At 39.9% G+C, this 16,440-nt stretch overlaps 1 long non-coding RNA gene across 1 annotated transcript; it reads left to right on the top strand.

Annotated features, from left to right (window-relative positions):
- Positions 1–8,024: 8,024 nt before the first annotated feature.
- Positions 8,025–15,998, top strand: LOC133246560 (uncharacterized). The gene is made up of 3 exons (XR_009736072.1): positions 8,025–8,900; positions 11,170–14,610; positions 14,801–15,998. It is a non-coding gene; the product is annotated as an uncharacterized LOC133246560 (long non-coding RNA).
- Positions 15,999–16,440: the final 442 nt, after the last annotated feature.

Genomic DNA, 16,440 nt, shown 5'->3' with positions numbered 1-16,440 from the left:
AGATTAGGTCCTGCTATTAGAGGAGTTCGGAGAAGGCGATGGCACCCTACTCCAGTACTCTTGCCTGGAAAATCCCATGGACGGAGGAGCCTGGTAGGCTGCAGTCCATGGGGTTGTGAAGATCGGACACGACTGAGCAACTTCACTTTCACTTTTACTTTCATGCATTGGAGAAGGAAAAGGCAACCCACTCCAGTAGTCTTGCCTGGAGAATGCCACGGACGGGGGAGCCTGGTGGGTTGCCGTCTATGGGGTCACACAGAGTCGAACACGACTGAAGCGACTTAGCAGCAGCAGCAGCCCGAAACTGTTAGGTTCGGATACAGATTTTCTCTGAGAATTTTTAAGTCCCCGTGTTATTTTTCCAGATTTTATCATTCTTTGTCTACCAGGTTTTGGAAAACACAATCCCAAAGTCCAGTGTTTACTCACTTTCGTTCCATTTTCAGTTTTAACTTGTGTAAGAATCTGTAAATTATATTTTAATCAGTGTTTTATGTCTTTGAAATTTATCTAAGGGATTCATTCTGTCTATACTTTTTCTGTGTCATATTTTTATTCACTTTTATGTCTGTGATAATAATTTCTGTTTTTGCAGATAATTCTATATAATTCACTTTCACTAATATGTGCATGCCTGCTCATTCCCTCAGTCGTGTCTGACTCTTTGTGACCCCATGGATTGTAGCCCACCAGGTTCCTCTGTCCCTGGGATTTTTCAGGCAAGAATCCTGGAGTGGGTTGCCATGTCCTCCTCCAGGGGATCTTCTCCAACCCAGGGATCCAACCTGCATCTCCTGTGTCTCCTGCAAAGCAGGCGGATTCTTTACCTGCTAACCCATCACTAATATGTAAGGTTCCATTTATTATTAACAGTCAGAATTTATTATCCATTCTGAGTTCATGTCCACTAGTTTTCTCCTCTAGATTTTGGTGCTAGTCCAAACAGGACTTCATTCTTATACCTTTCTTTACATACCAAGGTATAATATTTCTCTTTACCTGGGAATATAAAAATTGAGCCTTAGGGTCACCATGTCAACTTTACATTCTAAGACAAAATGCTTTCCAAATTAAAATGAAGTCGCTCAGTTGTGTCTAACTCTCTGTAACCCATGGACTGTAACCCGCCAGGCTCCTCCGTCCATGGAATTTTCCAGGCAAGAATACTGGAGTGGTTTGCCATTTCCTTCTCCAGGGGATCTTCCCAACCCAGGGATTGAACTCTGGTCTCCAGCATTGCAGGCAGATGCTTTACTGTCTGAGCCATGAGGGTAGCCCCAGGGAAGCTCCAAATTAAGCCAGATAAATAATCCCAACAACTGTTGTGTGTTTTCTAGGGTTGCACATCTAAAATTCAATTGGTACTATTCTTTCTAATTTTTTACATTTCTGGCTGTGCTCAGTGGCATGCAGTTTATTAGTACCCTGAACAGGAATAGAACCAAGTCCCCCTCCCCACCCCTACCCCACCCTCATCCTCACTCCCGCCCCCTGCTGCAGGGGAAGCCCAGAATCTTAACCACTAGATGGCCATGGAATTCCTGTCATTTATGGTCTTTTAACTTTGCCAGTCTATTAGGATAAAATGGTATATCAATCTAGTTTTAGTTAGCATTTTTATGATTTTTCAGTTTAGATCAGTTCAGTCACTCAGTCATGTCTGACTCTTTGTGACCCCATGGACTGCAGCACACCAGGCTTCCCTGTCCATCACCAACTCCTGGAGCTTGCTCAAACTCATGTCCATTGAGTTGGTGATGCCATCCAACCATCTCATCCTCTGTCATCCCCTTCTTCTCCATCCTTCAATCTTTCCCAGCATCAGGGTCTTTTGCAATGAGTCAGGGCGTCATATCAGGTGGCCAAAGTGTTGGAGCTTCAGCTTCAACATCAGTCCTTCCAATGAATATTTGGGACTGATTTCCTATACAATTGACTGGTTTGATCTCCTTGCAGTCCAAGAACTCTCAAGAGTCTTCCCCAACACCACAGTTCAAAAGCATCAATTCTTTGGTGCTCAGCCTTCTTTATGGTCCAACTCTCACAACCATACATGACTACTGGAAAAACCATAGCTTTGGCTAGACAGAGCTTTGTTGGCAAAGTAAACGTCTCTGCTTTTTAATATGCTGTCTAGGTTGGTCATTCCTTTTCTTCCAAGGAGTAAGAGTCTTTTAATTTCATAGCTGCAGTCACTATCTGCTCTGATTTTGGAGCCCAGAAAATAAGGGTGTCATTATTTCCATTGTTTCCCATCTATCTGCCAGGAAGTGATGGGACCGGATGCCATGATCTTAGTTTTTTGAATGTTGAGTTTTAAGCCAAAGTTTTCACTCTCCTCTTTCATTTTCATCAAGAGGCTCTTTAGCTCCTCTTCAGTTTCTGCTATAAGGGTGGTATCATCTGCATATCTGAGGTTATTGATATTTCTCCCAGAAATTTTAACTTCAGCTTGTGCTTCATCCAGCCCAGCATTTCACATGATGTACTCTAAATATAAGTTAAATAAACAGGGTGAGAATCTACGGCCTTGATGTACTCCTTTCCCAATTTCAACCAGTCTCTTGTTCCATGTCCGGTTCTAACAGTTGCTTCTTGACACACATACAGGTTTCTTAGGAGGCAGATCAGGTGGTCTGGTATTCCCATTGCTTTCAGAATTTTCCACAGTTTGTTGTGATCCACACAGTGAAAGGCTTTAGCGTAGTCAGTGAAGCAGAAGTAGACCTTTTCCTATAATTCTCTTACTTTTTGGTTGAATATATTTTTTCTGTTTATAGGCCACTAGTGTTTTTAGCACACTGCCGTTTGACCATATTTCTTTTTGAATGTTCAGCTATTACTTACTTGTAACAATTCCTTACATATTCCTGACAGCAAACTTTGTCAGTTACACGTGCTGCTAATATCTGTTCAATCAGTGGCTTGTCTTTCACTCTTTGGAATGCCTTTTTTTTTTTTTTTTCAGTTGGTATTCCTAATTTAGTTGAGTCTACATTCTCTTTGGGGAGGGTATACATTTAATTCTTTATAATTATGTTCTTGTACCCCAAGATCATAAAGATATACTTACCAGTTATTTACCAGACAGCTAACATTTTAAAGTTGTGTGTAAGCATTTGATTCTTTAATAATAATTATTTTTGCTTAGGCTGTGAAAATGAATTTAAGTCCATCCTTATTTCTGTGGATAACAGCTTGTCAAGAAGAACACTGCATTATTCCCCTGCAAACCTCCAGTGAGGGCTCTATCATATATAAAATGCCTACTTAAACACCAGTTCAGTTCAGTCGCTCAGTCATGTCCGACTCTTTGCGACCCCATGAATCGCAGCACACCAGGCCTCCCTGTCCATCACCAACTCCCAGAGTACACCCAAACCCATGTCCATCGAGTCAGTGATGCCATCCAACCATCTCATTCTTTGCCGTCCCCTTCTCCTCCTGCCCTCATTCTTTCCCAGCATCAGGGTCTTTTCAAATGAGTCAGCTCTTCACATCATGTGGCCAAAGTATTGAGTTTCAGCTTTAGCATCAATCCTCCCAGTGAACACTTAGGACTGATCTCCTTTAGAATGGACTGGTTGGATCTCCTTGCAGTCCAAGGGACTCTCGAGAGTCTTCTTCAACACCACAGTTCAAAAGCATCGATTCTTCTGAGCTCAGCTGTCTTTATAGATCAGCTCTCACATCCATACATGACGACTGGAAAAACCACAGCCTTGATTAGACAGACCTTTGTTGGCAAAGTAATGTCTGTGCTTTTTAATATGCTGTCTCAGATCAGATCAGATCAGTCGCTCAGTCGTGTCTGACTCTTTGCAACCCCATGAATTGCAGCTCGCCAGGCCTCCCTGTCCATCACCAACTCCCAAAATTCACTGACACTCATGTCCATCGAGTCAGTGATGCCATCCAGCCATCTCATATGCTGTCTAGGTTGGTCATAACTTTCCTTCCAAGGAGTAAGCGTCTTTTAATTTCATGCCTGCAATCACCATCTGCAGTGATTTTGGAGCCCCCAAAATAAAGTCTGACACTGTTTCCACTGTTTCCCCATCTATTTCCCATGAAGTGATGGGACCAGATGCCATGATCTTCCTTTTCTGAATGTTGAGCTTTAAGCCAACTTTTTCACTCTCCTCTTTCACTTTCATCAAGAGGCTCTTTAGTTCTTCAGTTTCTGCCGTAAGGGTGGTGTCATCTGCATATCTGAGGTTATTGATATTTCTCCCGGCAATCTTGATTCCAGCTTGTGCTTCTTCCAGCCCAGCATTTCTCATCATGTACTCTGCATAGAAGTTAAAATAAGCAGGGTGACAATATGCAGCCTTGACGTACTCCTTTTCCTATTTGGAACCAGTCTGTTGTTCCATGTCCAGTTCTAACTGTTGCTTCCTGACCTGCCTACAGGTTTCTCAAGAGTCAGGTCAGGTGGTCTGGGATTACCATCTCTTTCAGAATTTTCCGCAATTTATTGTGATTGACACAGTCAAAAGCTTTGTCATAGTCAATAACACAGAAATAGATGTTTTTCTGGAACTCTCTTGCTTTTTCGATGATCCAGCTTAAACTTGCTCCCCTTTTAAATCCATGATTTTCGTTTGTCTGTTTATTTATGCCTTTTTCATTATCCTAAATTAAGAAATGATTTGATAGTTCAAGGAGAAATCACCTTACTTTGTCCCTGTTCAACATTATTTTCTCTTTTCTGTGTTGACCACTAAAATTTCAGATGACTTTCGTCAGATTTCATGAAAATATCTTTCGTGATTTTGATCAGCCCTGAACAAACAGTTGATAGTGAAGAATTAGGAATACTCTTACCATCGGTTTTACTGATTCATGATCATGGTGTACATTTTCACTAATTTCAGATTTTTTAAATGTTTTCCTCTAAAATGTAATCCTTTTCTGAATTACAGTCTCATTTACCTTATAGATTTGTTTTTATGTATTTTATATGTTACATTAGAATTTTTAAATCATCTCTCTTTAAAAAACATTTTAACTGTTGATAACATATAGAATAAAACTTTTTATATTTATGTTAAATCAATAAGCTTTTTAAATCTGTTATTATTAATAATGCATTGCATCTTTAGATTCCTTTGGTTCTTCTTCTAAACTTGCCATCTGTGTTTTAAAACTTTTCTTCCCCTCCTTTTCTCATTCTCAGCCTTTTTTCTTGTTCTACTGGCTGGAATTTGGCAAAATCTTCACTAGAAATGCTAGTGCCATTCATTTACTTATTTATCAGTTATATTTGACTCAGAGAACTACAGGTACTAAATATGTGGTAGGTGCTATGAGGGTTACAAGGTATGAGATTATATCCTGCTATTAAAGGAGTTATCCACATGCCAAGTGAAAGTGAAAGTGATTGTTGGTCGTGTCTGACTCTTAGCCACCCATGGACTGTAGTCTGCCAGGCTCCTCTGTCCATGGAATTCTCGAGACAAGAATACCAGAGTGGGTTGGCTTGCCCTCCTCCAGGGGATCTTCCCTACCCAGAGATCAGACGAATGTCTCTTACATCTCCTGCATTGGCAGGCAGGTTCTTGACCACTAGTGCCACCAGGGAAGCACATCACTCTTCCGACTGGTATTGGCCCAGGTTCATCTTGGCTGACCCACATGAAGCCAAAACCCTAGATGCCCAGGTTTGCTGCAGAAAGTGAGCGTGAAAGACGCTCAGTCATGTCCAACTCTTTGCGACCCCATGGACTATACAGTCATGGAATTCTCCAGGCCAGAATACTGGAGTGGGTTGTTCCCTTCTCTAGAGGATCTTCCCAAACCAGGGATCAAACCCAGGCCTCCCACATTGCAGGTGAATTCTTTACCAGCTGAGCCACCAGGGAAGCCCAAGAAGACTTGAGTGGGTAGCCTATGCCTTCTCCAGCAGATCTTCCCTACCCAGGAATTGAACTGCGGTCTCCTGTATTGCAGGCGGATTCTTTACCAGCTGAGCCACAAGGGAAGCCCATTTGCGTCAGGGAAGGGGTTTATTTGCAAAGGAATCAGGCAAAGAGATGAAAGATCCTCTGCCCATTTTAAAATTGTGTTGTTTGTGTTTTTCATATTGAGTTGCCTGACTCTTTATATATTTTCAATAGTAATGGTTTACTGATTATTTTGTTTGCATATATTTTCTTCCATTCAGGACGTTATCTTTTTCTTTCGTCAGTGGTTCTCTTTTGTTTGTTTGTTTTTGCTGTAAGAAGATTTTAAGGTTAATTCAATTGCATTTGCTTATTTTTGCTTTTGTTTTCCTTCCCCAGTGAGACAGATCTGAATATGCATTGCTACAATAGATGTCAAAGAGCATTCTGACTGTGTTTTCTTCTAGGAGTTTTGCTGTTCCTGGCCTGCATGTCAGTCTTTAATCCATTTGAGTTTATATAAGTGTGTGGGGTGTGAAAACGTTCTAATTCCATTCTTTTATGGAGCTGTCCAGTTTTACCAGTACTACTTACTGAAGACAATCTTTTCTAAACTGTATATTCTTGCATTCTTTGTCATAGTTTCACTGACCATGTTTTCGTGGGTTTGTTTCTAGACTCTCGATTGTATGTCCATTTTTGTGGCAACACCATTCTGTTTTGATTATTATAGCTCTGTATTAATAATATTGACTGAAGTCAGAGAGTATGACACCTTTAGCTTTGTGGGCATTTTTTATTCTCTTGAATGCTCTTTACTATCTGGGGTCTTCTGTGTCTTTCGCATAAATTTTAGAACTATTTGTTCTAGTTCTGTGAAAATTGTTGTAGGCATTTCGATAGGGACTGCATTAAATCTGTAGTACAGACCTTTTAGCAATATTAATTTTAGAAATGGCCCATGAGAGGAACAAGAAATGAATTCACAGACTTGACCAGCGAAGATGCAACAACTGAAATTCTTCTTTGCAAGTCATGTGCTTTGCAGTCAAATAACTCCTTAAATATAGTTAACTCACTGGTTTATTTTCATAAGCAAAATGTATCTCTTCTTAACTCTTCCAGTATGGTTGAATTAATTTTACTTTAATTACTTTAAAGCAGAACAATATTAACAGGCACACAGGAAATGAGGCTACTCTTATGATCTCAGGTATGGTTGCTGGTGAACACTAATTTCTGGAGAAGGTGTTTTTCTATAATATATTGTGGTTGAGACATCAATTGAGAAATGTAAAGACTAAATCAAAGTGGGATAATGCAAAGTCTTAGAAGAAATATTTTAATAAATAAATTCCATATGAGTATTAAAAAGTAAATTCATAATACGTGTCTTAAAAAATTTAGAGAAAAGTAAAAAAAAATTTCAACAAAATATGTGCTAGACATAGTCAATAAAAAATATACAAAGCAATGGTTCAGTTCAGTTCAGTTTAGTCGCTCAGTCGTGTCCAACTCTGTGACTCCATGATTTGCAGCACGACAGGCCTTCCTGTCCATCAACAACTCCCGGAGTTCACTCAAACTCACATCCATTGTGTTGGTGATGCCATCCAGCCATCTCATCCTCTGTCGTCCTTTTTTCCTCCTGCCCCCAATCCCTCCCAGCATCAGAGTCTTTTCCAATGAGTCAACTCTTTGCATGAGGTAGCCAAAGTATTGGAGTTTCAGCATCAGCATCAGTCCTTCAAATGAATACCCAGGACTGATCTCCTTTAGGATGGACTGGTTGGATCTTCATGCAGTCTTCTCCAACACCACAGTTCAAAAACATTAATTCTTCAGTGCTCAGCTTTCTTCACAGTCCAACTCTCACATCCATACACGACCACTGGAAAAACCATAGTCTTGAGTAGACAGACCTTTGTTGGCAAAGTAATGTCTCTGCATTTTAATATGCTACAAAGCAATGGTAAAAGAAGTTACAAAGACCTTAGTAAAATAGCATGGAGGGATTTTGAGGGAGGGGGAAGTAGTCTGTGTCTTGATTCTCATGCTGGTTGCATGGGTTAAAAACTTGTCACAGTGTACTGAAATACGGACGTAAATTGGTGCGTTTTGTTTTGGTATGTTATGCCTCAAAGTTGCTTTTAAAAGTTGCACGATTGCAGGAATCTGGTTGAAGGGAGATGCTGATTTTTCTGCTCAGTTGCTCTGTCAGGGACAGATGAGAAGCAGCCAAGAACCCTGAGGAGTCTCTGGGTCTGGAGCAATGAGTGTACTCAGCCAGGTCATCAGGGTCCCCACGGAAGACAGGTGACCTGCAGATTATCCCTATGTCTGAAGCCACAGTTTTGCCAGGTGAAAAGCACGGAACTGCATGTTTTAATCGGAGAAGGCAATGGCACCCCACTCCAGTACTCTTGCCTGGAAAATCCCATGGAAGGAGGAGCCTGGTAGGCTGCAGTCCATGGGGTCACAAAGAGTCAGACACGACTGAGCGACTTCACTTTCACTTTTCACTTTCATGCATTGGAGAAGGAAATGGCAACCCACTCCAGTGTTCTTGCCTGGAGAATCCCAGGGATGGGGGATGCACAGAGTCGGACACGACTGAAGTGACTTAGCAGCATGTTTTAATAAAGATGGTTAGAAACCCATCAAGGCCACATCCTGTGTCTCCTTTGCCAGATACTCTGCAAACTGGGGAATCCGAGACCCCTTACAGCTTCCTGCCCCACCCTTGGCTTTGTGTTCCCACCAGCTGTTTTCCACCTCCCCTTCTGCTCATCCTGTGTGGCCATTTACAGATTTTTCCTTCTGCTTTATGCTCTTTCAAGGTGGGTTTCTGTTAATTCCTACCCTCCTACGACACCACTGATTTCCTGAGCTGGGTCCACGGTGAGTTTGTGTTCTAAGAAGAGCTGACGCGCAGCACTGTGGACTGGCTGCTGGCACAGAAATACAGAGCCGAGTCCGCTGCCTCGGTGGAGTTGATTTCCAGGCTGCAGGGTGAGTTTTGGGGGCACTCAGCTGAAAATCGCTGTTTGAACATGGCTGTATCTTCTGTAACTTTTCCATTCAACAAATAAACCAAAAACTCAAATGCTTCCAGCTTCTTGCGATACCAGTAAACAGAAGCGTGTCCTCTTACGGGGACACAATCCATCTTTGCTTTCTGGTCTTTTCCTTTGACCAGATGACCTGGATTCTGGGTGACCTCAGTGTCCATAGAGCCTGTAAGGAAAGAGAAAGTTCACAAAAAGCTGTAGAGGGAGCCTGATTTGGCAGCCATAGGAGAAAGTCCAATACATTTGCCTCACCTGCTCCCCAGAGAAAAAGAGCCACACAGCACAGGAGGCTGAGGCTCATGGCTGACTCCAGGAGAAAGCAAGGCAGCGATGTTTCCTCTCAGGCGCCTCAACCCCCTTCAGCACCTCCTTGTGACGTGGTCACTTCCTGTGGTCCTCACAGTTCCTGAGTACCTGAGACTATAATATTTCATAGGCTGACAGGACAAAGAAGGCTGTGAAATAATCAGTATGCATTCCAACCTGCTTTGACTTTCTGTTTCCTGATTCTGCTCTTCCATCACTTCTTTAAATATAAAGTCATTTCTCATGAATAATTTATTTGCTTTTTAAATGTGTCCATTTGCCCCCTCTCCTCCTCCCTTCCCTCTGAGATAATGAACCATGTAACTTGCAGTATGTCAATCATAACTTCTACTGCACTTACAAAGTGGGATAGCAGCTACTTTATGTGAGCAAACCAAATTTTGAACTATACAAAAGAAATATTTGTGATGAACCTGCAATAGATCGAGTCAAATAATAAAATGAATGATCTTGCCTGAAGCAATCAGTTTGGGAGGTAGATTTTCCCAGAGAATTTTTAAGTCCTTGTTGTTTTTCTAGATTTTACCATTCTTTTCTACCAGGTCTAGGTAACCATAATCCCGAAGTTCAAATTTTTACTCACTTTCTATTATCACTTTTAGATTTATGTAAGAATCTGTAAATTATTTATTCATCAGTGTTTTACGTCTTCGAAAATTATCTAAGGGGTTCATTCTGTTTATACTTTGTTCCAGTAATGTTCTTTTTTATTCAATAGTGTGTCTGGGCCAATAATTCATGTTTTGCACATAATTTTAGATAATTCAACTTCATTAATAACTAGAATTACATTTATTAGTTTGTCAGAAATTATTATGCATTCTCCAATTTATTCACAGTAGTTTTTTCTTCTAGATTTTGGTACTAGTACAAACGGGACTACATTCTCATACCTTTCTTTATAAACCAAGTTGTAAGATTTCTCTATACCTGGGAATATAAAAATTGAGCCTTAGGGTCACCACGTTAACTTTACATACTAAGACAAAATGCTTTCCAAGTTAATTAACTCAAATCATCTCAAGAACAGTTTGTTGTGTGTTTTCTAGTGTTAGACATCTAGGACTCAATTGGCACAATTCTTTTGCCAGTCTATTAGGATAAAATGGTATCTGACTGTAGTCTTAGTTTGCACTTTTTATGATTGTTAAGGAGGTTGAATATATTTTTTTCTGTTTATAGGCCACTAGTGTTTTCTGTAGGCTGCAGTCCATGGGGTCGCGAAGTCGGACACGACTGAGTGACTTCACTTTCACTTTTCACTTTCACGCATTGGAGAAGGAAATGGCACCCCACTGCAGTGTTCCTGCCGGAGAATCCCAGGGACGGGGGAGCCTGGTGGGCTGCCGTCTATGGGGTCACACAGAGTCGGACACGACTGAAGCAACTTAGCAGCAGCAGCAGTGTTTTCTGTACACTGCTATGCCCGTATTTCTTTTTGGTTTGGTAGCTATTACTTCGGAGAAGGCAATGGAACCCCACTCCAGTACCCTTGCCTGGAAAATCCCATGGACGGAGGAGCCTGGTGGGCTGCAGTCCATGGGGTCGCGAGGAGTCGGACACGACTGGTCGACTTCACTTTCACTTTTCACTTTCATGCATCGGAGAAGGAAATGGCAACCCACTCCATTGTTCTTGCCTGGAGAATCCCAGGGACTGGGGAGCCTGGTGGGCTGCCGTCTATGGGGTTGCACAGAGTCGGACACGACTGAAGCGACATAGCAGCAGCAGCAGCTATTACTTATTTGTAACAGTTCCTTACATATTCTGGTTACCAGATTTTGTCAGTTACATTTGTTACTAATACCTTTTGATTTTGTGGCTTGTGTTTCACTCTTTGTAATTTTTAAAAAATATGTTTATGTATCTCTTTGGCTGTTCAGGGTCTTGGCTGTGGCACACAGGCTCACTGTTGCAGCCTGTGGGGTCTAGTTCCCTGGCCAGGGATGGAACCTGGGCCCCCTGCACTGAGAACACCGAGTCTTAGCCAACGGACCCCAGGAGAGTGCTGCAGTGTTTTTATTGATGCTTCTAATTTAGTTGGGTCTACATTCTTATTGTGGAGTGTACACCTTTACTTCTTTATAAGCAATGCTTTTATACTCCAAGGTCATAAAGACAAATTCACAAGTTATTTTTCAAACAGCTGACATTTTGAATGTTGAACTAAAGCATTTAATTCTTTTATAATGTATGGAATTTTAATGTTAAAGATGTTTTATAACAACTTGTCCCAGAAGAACATTTTGTGTAGTGCCTTATTCCTCTGCATACATGCAGTGATGGCTCTATCATATATAAAATGCCTACATAAGCATGCTGCCCTTTCAAGTCTATGATTTTCCGTTTGTAAATTCTTATGCCTTTTTCATTGTCCTAAATTAGAAAATGGTTTGGTGATTCAAAGAAGAACCTCGTTTTCTACTTGTTCAATATTACCTTCCTTATTCTCTTTATTCCACATAAATTTCAGTTCACTTTCATCAAATTTCATGAAAATACCTATTGTGATTTTGTTTTGTGCTGCATTGAATTCATAGATGATAGTGCAGAAACACTACGGGTTTAATTTTTTTCATGATCATGGTATAAATCTTCACTTATTTCAGATTTTTAAAATGTTTTCCTTTAAGATTTAATATTTTTCTGTATTAAAGTCTCATTTACCTAATCAATTTGTTTTTATGTATTTTATGTTATTTTAACATTTGTAAATGGTCTCTCCCTAAAAATATTTTTGACTGTTTGTTGCTGGAATATAGAAATAAACTGACTTTTTATATTCATGTTAAATTCAGTACTTATTAAATTTATTGTTGTTAATAATGCAATACATCTCTAGATTCCTTTGGTTCTTCTAAATTTGCCATCTGTCCTTAATCACTTTTTTCCTCCTTTTCTTATTCACACTCTTTTCTCTTGTTCTGCTGGTTTGAAATTCAGCACAGTCTTGACTAGAAATTGTGGTCACATTCATTTACTTATTCATCAGCTATGTTTGACTTAGACAACTACAGATACTGGATATGTGGTAGATGCTATGGGGGTTACAAAGTGTAACATTAGATCTTACTATTAAAGGAGTTCCTGGTGTGCCAGGATATCCGCATCATTATCCCCAATGCTGCTGGACCAGGTTCATCTTGGCTGACCCACAGGAAGACAAAACACTAGATGCCCATGTTTGGAGCAAGAAGAGGTTTGTTTGCAAGGCAACCAAGCAAGGAGATGAGAGATCTTATGCCCAATTTGTAATTGGGTTGTTTTGTGGTTTTTAAATTGAGTTGCCTGAACTGTTTAGATATTTTGGATATTAATGCTTTACTGGTGTTATTTTTTGCAAATATTTTCTTCCATTCATCAGGTTGGATTTTTGTTTCGACAACTTTTTTTGTCTCTTCTTTTTTCTGTGAGATTTTAATCTTGATTAGGTCCCCTTTGTTTATTTTTGCTTTTGTTTCTTTTCTTTGTAGAGACAGATCAAAAGAAACACTGCTACAATAGATGTCAAAGGATGTTCTGCCTGGGTTTTCTTCTGGGAGTTTTATGGTTTCCAGCCTTACACGTTGGTCTTTAATCCATTTTGAGTTTATATTTGTGTGTGGGGTGTGAAATGTCCTAACTTCATTCCGTTATGTAGTTGTCCAGTTTCACTAGTCCTGCTTATTGAGGAGGAAGTTGTTTCCAAACTGTATATTCCTGCATTCTTTGCCATAGTTGAACTGACCATACAAGCCTGGGTTTATTTCTGGGCTCCCTGTTCTGTGTCCATTTTTGCACCCATTCCATTCTGTTTTGATTATTACAGCTTTGAGCATTCACTGACATCAGAGATTGTAGTATCTCTAGCTTTGTTCTTTTTCCTCTTGATTGCTTTCACTATCTGGGGTCTTACGTGGTGTCATACCAATTTTAGAACTATTTGTTTTAGTTCTGTTCATAGGCACTTTGACAGAGACTGCAGTAAATCTGTAGCACAGACCTTTTAACAATATTAATTGTGGAATTGGCTGATGGGAAAAATAAGAAATGTATTCACAGGCTTGACCAGCAGAGAGGCAGGCTCCACATTTTTCTTTGCAAATCATGTGCTTTGTCAAATATTCTCCTTAATTATTCTTAACTCTCCAGCTTATTTTCATAAGCAAAATATATTTCTTCTTAACTTTAACAATGCGTTTGATTTAGTCTCTTTTACTTTAAAGCAGAGCAGTACTAACAGTTGGGCACACAGAAAATGAGGCTACTTTTGTGATTTCAGTTTTGGCTGCTGGTAAACACTAACTTCTGGCAAAGGTCCTTTTCTATAAACCTCTATACTGAGGTTGAGACATCAACTGAGAAATGTAAAGACTAAATCAAAGTAGAAAAATATCATGTCTTTGCAGAAAATATTTTAATAAATAAATTCCTTATGAGTATTAAAAAGTACATTCATAATATATCTCTTAAAACAATTTCAGGGAAAACTAAGAAAAATTCAACAAAATATGTGCAGAACATGATTGATTAAGAAAAATATACAAAGCAATAGTGAGAGAAGTTAAAAGGACCTCAGTAAAATGCCATGGGGGATGTTTTGGGAAAGGGGGAACGTTTTGTGTCTTGATTGTCATGCTGGTTACATGGGTGTAAAAACTTGTCAAAATACATCAATATGTGCCTAAAATGGGTGTATTTTGTTGTGGGTATGTTATGCCTCAAAGATGCTTTTAAGAGTTACACGATTGCAGGAATCTGGACAAAGGGAGTTGCTGAGTTTCTTGCTCAGTTTCTCTGGCAGGGACAGCTGAGAGAAGTGGTGATGGACCCTGAGGAGTCTCTGGGTCTGGATAAATGAATGTGCAGAGCCGGGTGATTAGGGTGCCCGGGGAAGACAGATGACCTGCCGATTATCCTTAGTCCTGAAGGCACAGCTTTATCAGGTGAAAAACACAGAACTACATGTTTTAATAAGACTGTTATTAATCCAGCAAGGTCACAACCTTTGTCTCCTTTGCCAGATACCCTGCCAGCTGGGGAATCTGAGACCCGTTACAGCTTCCTGCCCCACCCTTGGGTTTGTGTTCCCACCAGCTGTTTTCCACCTCCCCTTCTGCTCATCCTGTGTGGCCATTTACAGATTTTTCCTTCCGGCTAATGTGCTTTCAAGGTGGGTTTCTGTTAGTTCCTACCCTCGTACGACACCACTGATCTCCTGAGCTGGGTCCACGGTGAGTTTGTGCTCTAAGAAGAGCTGACGCGCAGCACTGTGGACTGGCTGCTGGCACAGAAATACAGAGCCGAGTCCGCTGCCTCGGTGGAGTTGATTTCCAGGCTGCAGGGTGAGTTTTGGGGGCACTCAGCTGAAAATCGCTGTTTGAACATGGCTGTATCTTCCACAATGTCTTGCTTCTGAAAGTAAACCAAAAATTCTAATGGTTCTTCCAGCTTCTTGTGATACCAGTGAACATAAGAGTGTCCTTTTATGGAGACACAAACCATCTTTGCTTTCTGGTCTTTTCCGTTGACCAGATGACTGGGACTCTGGGTGACCTCAGTGTCCACGGAGCCTGTAAGGAAAGAGAGAGAAAGTGCAGTGAAAGCCCAGGAGAAAGCCTGATTTTGTAGCCACAGGAGAAAGTCCAGAAAGTGGAATCCAATAAAGTCACCTCACCTGCTCCCCAGAAGAAAAAAAATGCCGCACAACACAGAAGGCTGAAGCACATGGCTGGCTCAGGGAGAAAGCAGGGCAGGGACTTTTTCTCTAAGGCTCCTCATCCCCCTTCAGCACCTGCTTGTGACATGATTACTTTTCGTGGTCATCATATGGAAAATGAGACTAACGTTGCACAGCCTGGGAGAGCAGAGCAAGCTGGTTAAACTACCAGTGTGGATTTCAAAATGCTTTAATTTTCTTTCTCCTGATTCTGCTCATTCACTATTTCTTTAAAAATAAAAGTTATTTGCATATTAACAATTCATTTCCTTTTTTACCTTGTAGATTTGCCTCCTCCCTTCCCTCTCAGGCAATGAACAGCTTGCTGTTATCAATCATAGTTTCCACTGCACTTAAAAATATCATGTATCTGCCTCTTTAATTAAAAAATTAAATGTTGAACTTATGCAAAATAATATTTATGATGAATATGCAATGCATTTAGGGAAAAAACAAAGCGAATCCTCTTGTTTGAATCAATCAGCTTAGGAGTTAGATTAGCACTAAGAATTTTTAAGCCCCTGTGTTATTTTTATAGACTTTATGGTTGTTTTTCTACCATGTCCATGTAACTACACTCCTGAAGTTCGTATTTTTATTCACTTGCTTTTCATTACAGTTTTTCTCATTTATGTAAGAATCTGCAAATTTCATAGTAATCAGTGTTGTTTGGCTTTTAAATTTTTTGTGGGAGTTCTTTTTCTTGGCCATGCTCTATTTTCATTGAACATATGCCTATGATATTAAATCATGTTGTCTCATGTAGTTTTAGATAAATCAGTTTCACTAATATGTAGGAGTCCATTTACTGGTTTGTCAGAATCTATTATCCATTTAACCTCATGCACCCTCGTTGTCGTTTTTTTTTTTTTCACCCAGATTTTAACACTATGACAAATAGGAGTGTATTCTTACACAATTCTTTACATACCTAGGTGTAAAGTTTCTGTATACCTGGGATTGTAAAAATTGAGCCTTAGGGTCACCATGTCTATTATACATAGCAAGTCAAAATGGTTTCCAAATTAATTAAGGAAATAAATAGTCCCATAACAGTTTATGAACTATATTCAAATGTTCCTCATCTAGCACTCAATTGGCATGTACTGTTCTTTTAATTTTCTCAGTCTGTTAGGTTAAAGTTGTATCTCACTATAGCTTTAGCTTGCATTTTTATGACTGCTAAGGAGATTGATATTCTGAAGTAATACATTTATAGGCCACTGGTTCTTCTGTACATTGCTCTTTTCTCATAGTTTTGGTAGATTATCATTTATTTAAAACAGTTCTTCATATATCTCAGATACTAAACTTTGTCATTTACATGTATGCTAATATCTTTTCAATTTGTGACTTGTGTTTTAACTCTTTGTAAATTTTTTGTTGATATTTCTTATTTAGTAAAGTCTATCATTCTTTTTTGGGGGAAGGTGTGAATTCTTTAATTCTTTATAAG

This window comes from Bos javanicus, chromosome 4 (genome assembly GCF_032452875.1).
Source record: "Bos javanicus breed banteng chromosome 4, ARS-OSU_banteng_1.0, whole genome shotgun sequence".
NCBI lineage: Eukaryota > Metazoa > Chordata > Mammalia > Artiodactyla > Bovidae > Bos > Bos javanicus.
The sequence above is the reverse complement of the archived record's forward strand: the minus strand, read 5'-3'. Positions and strand labels throughout refer to the sequence as shown.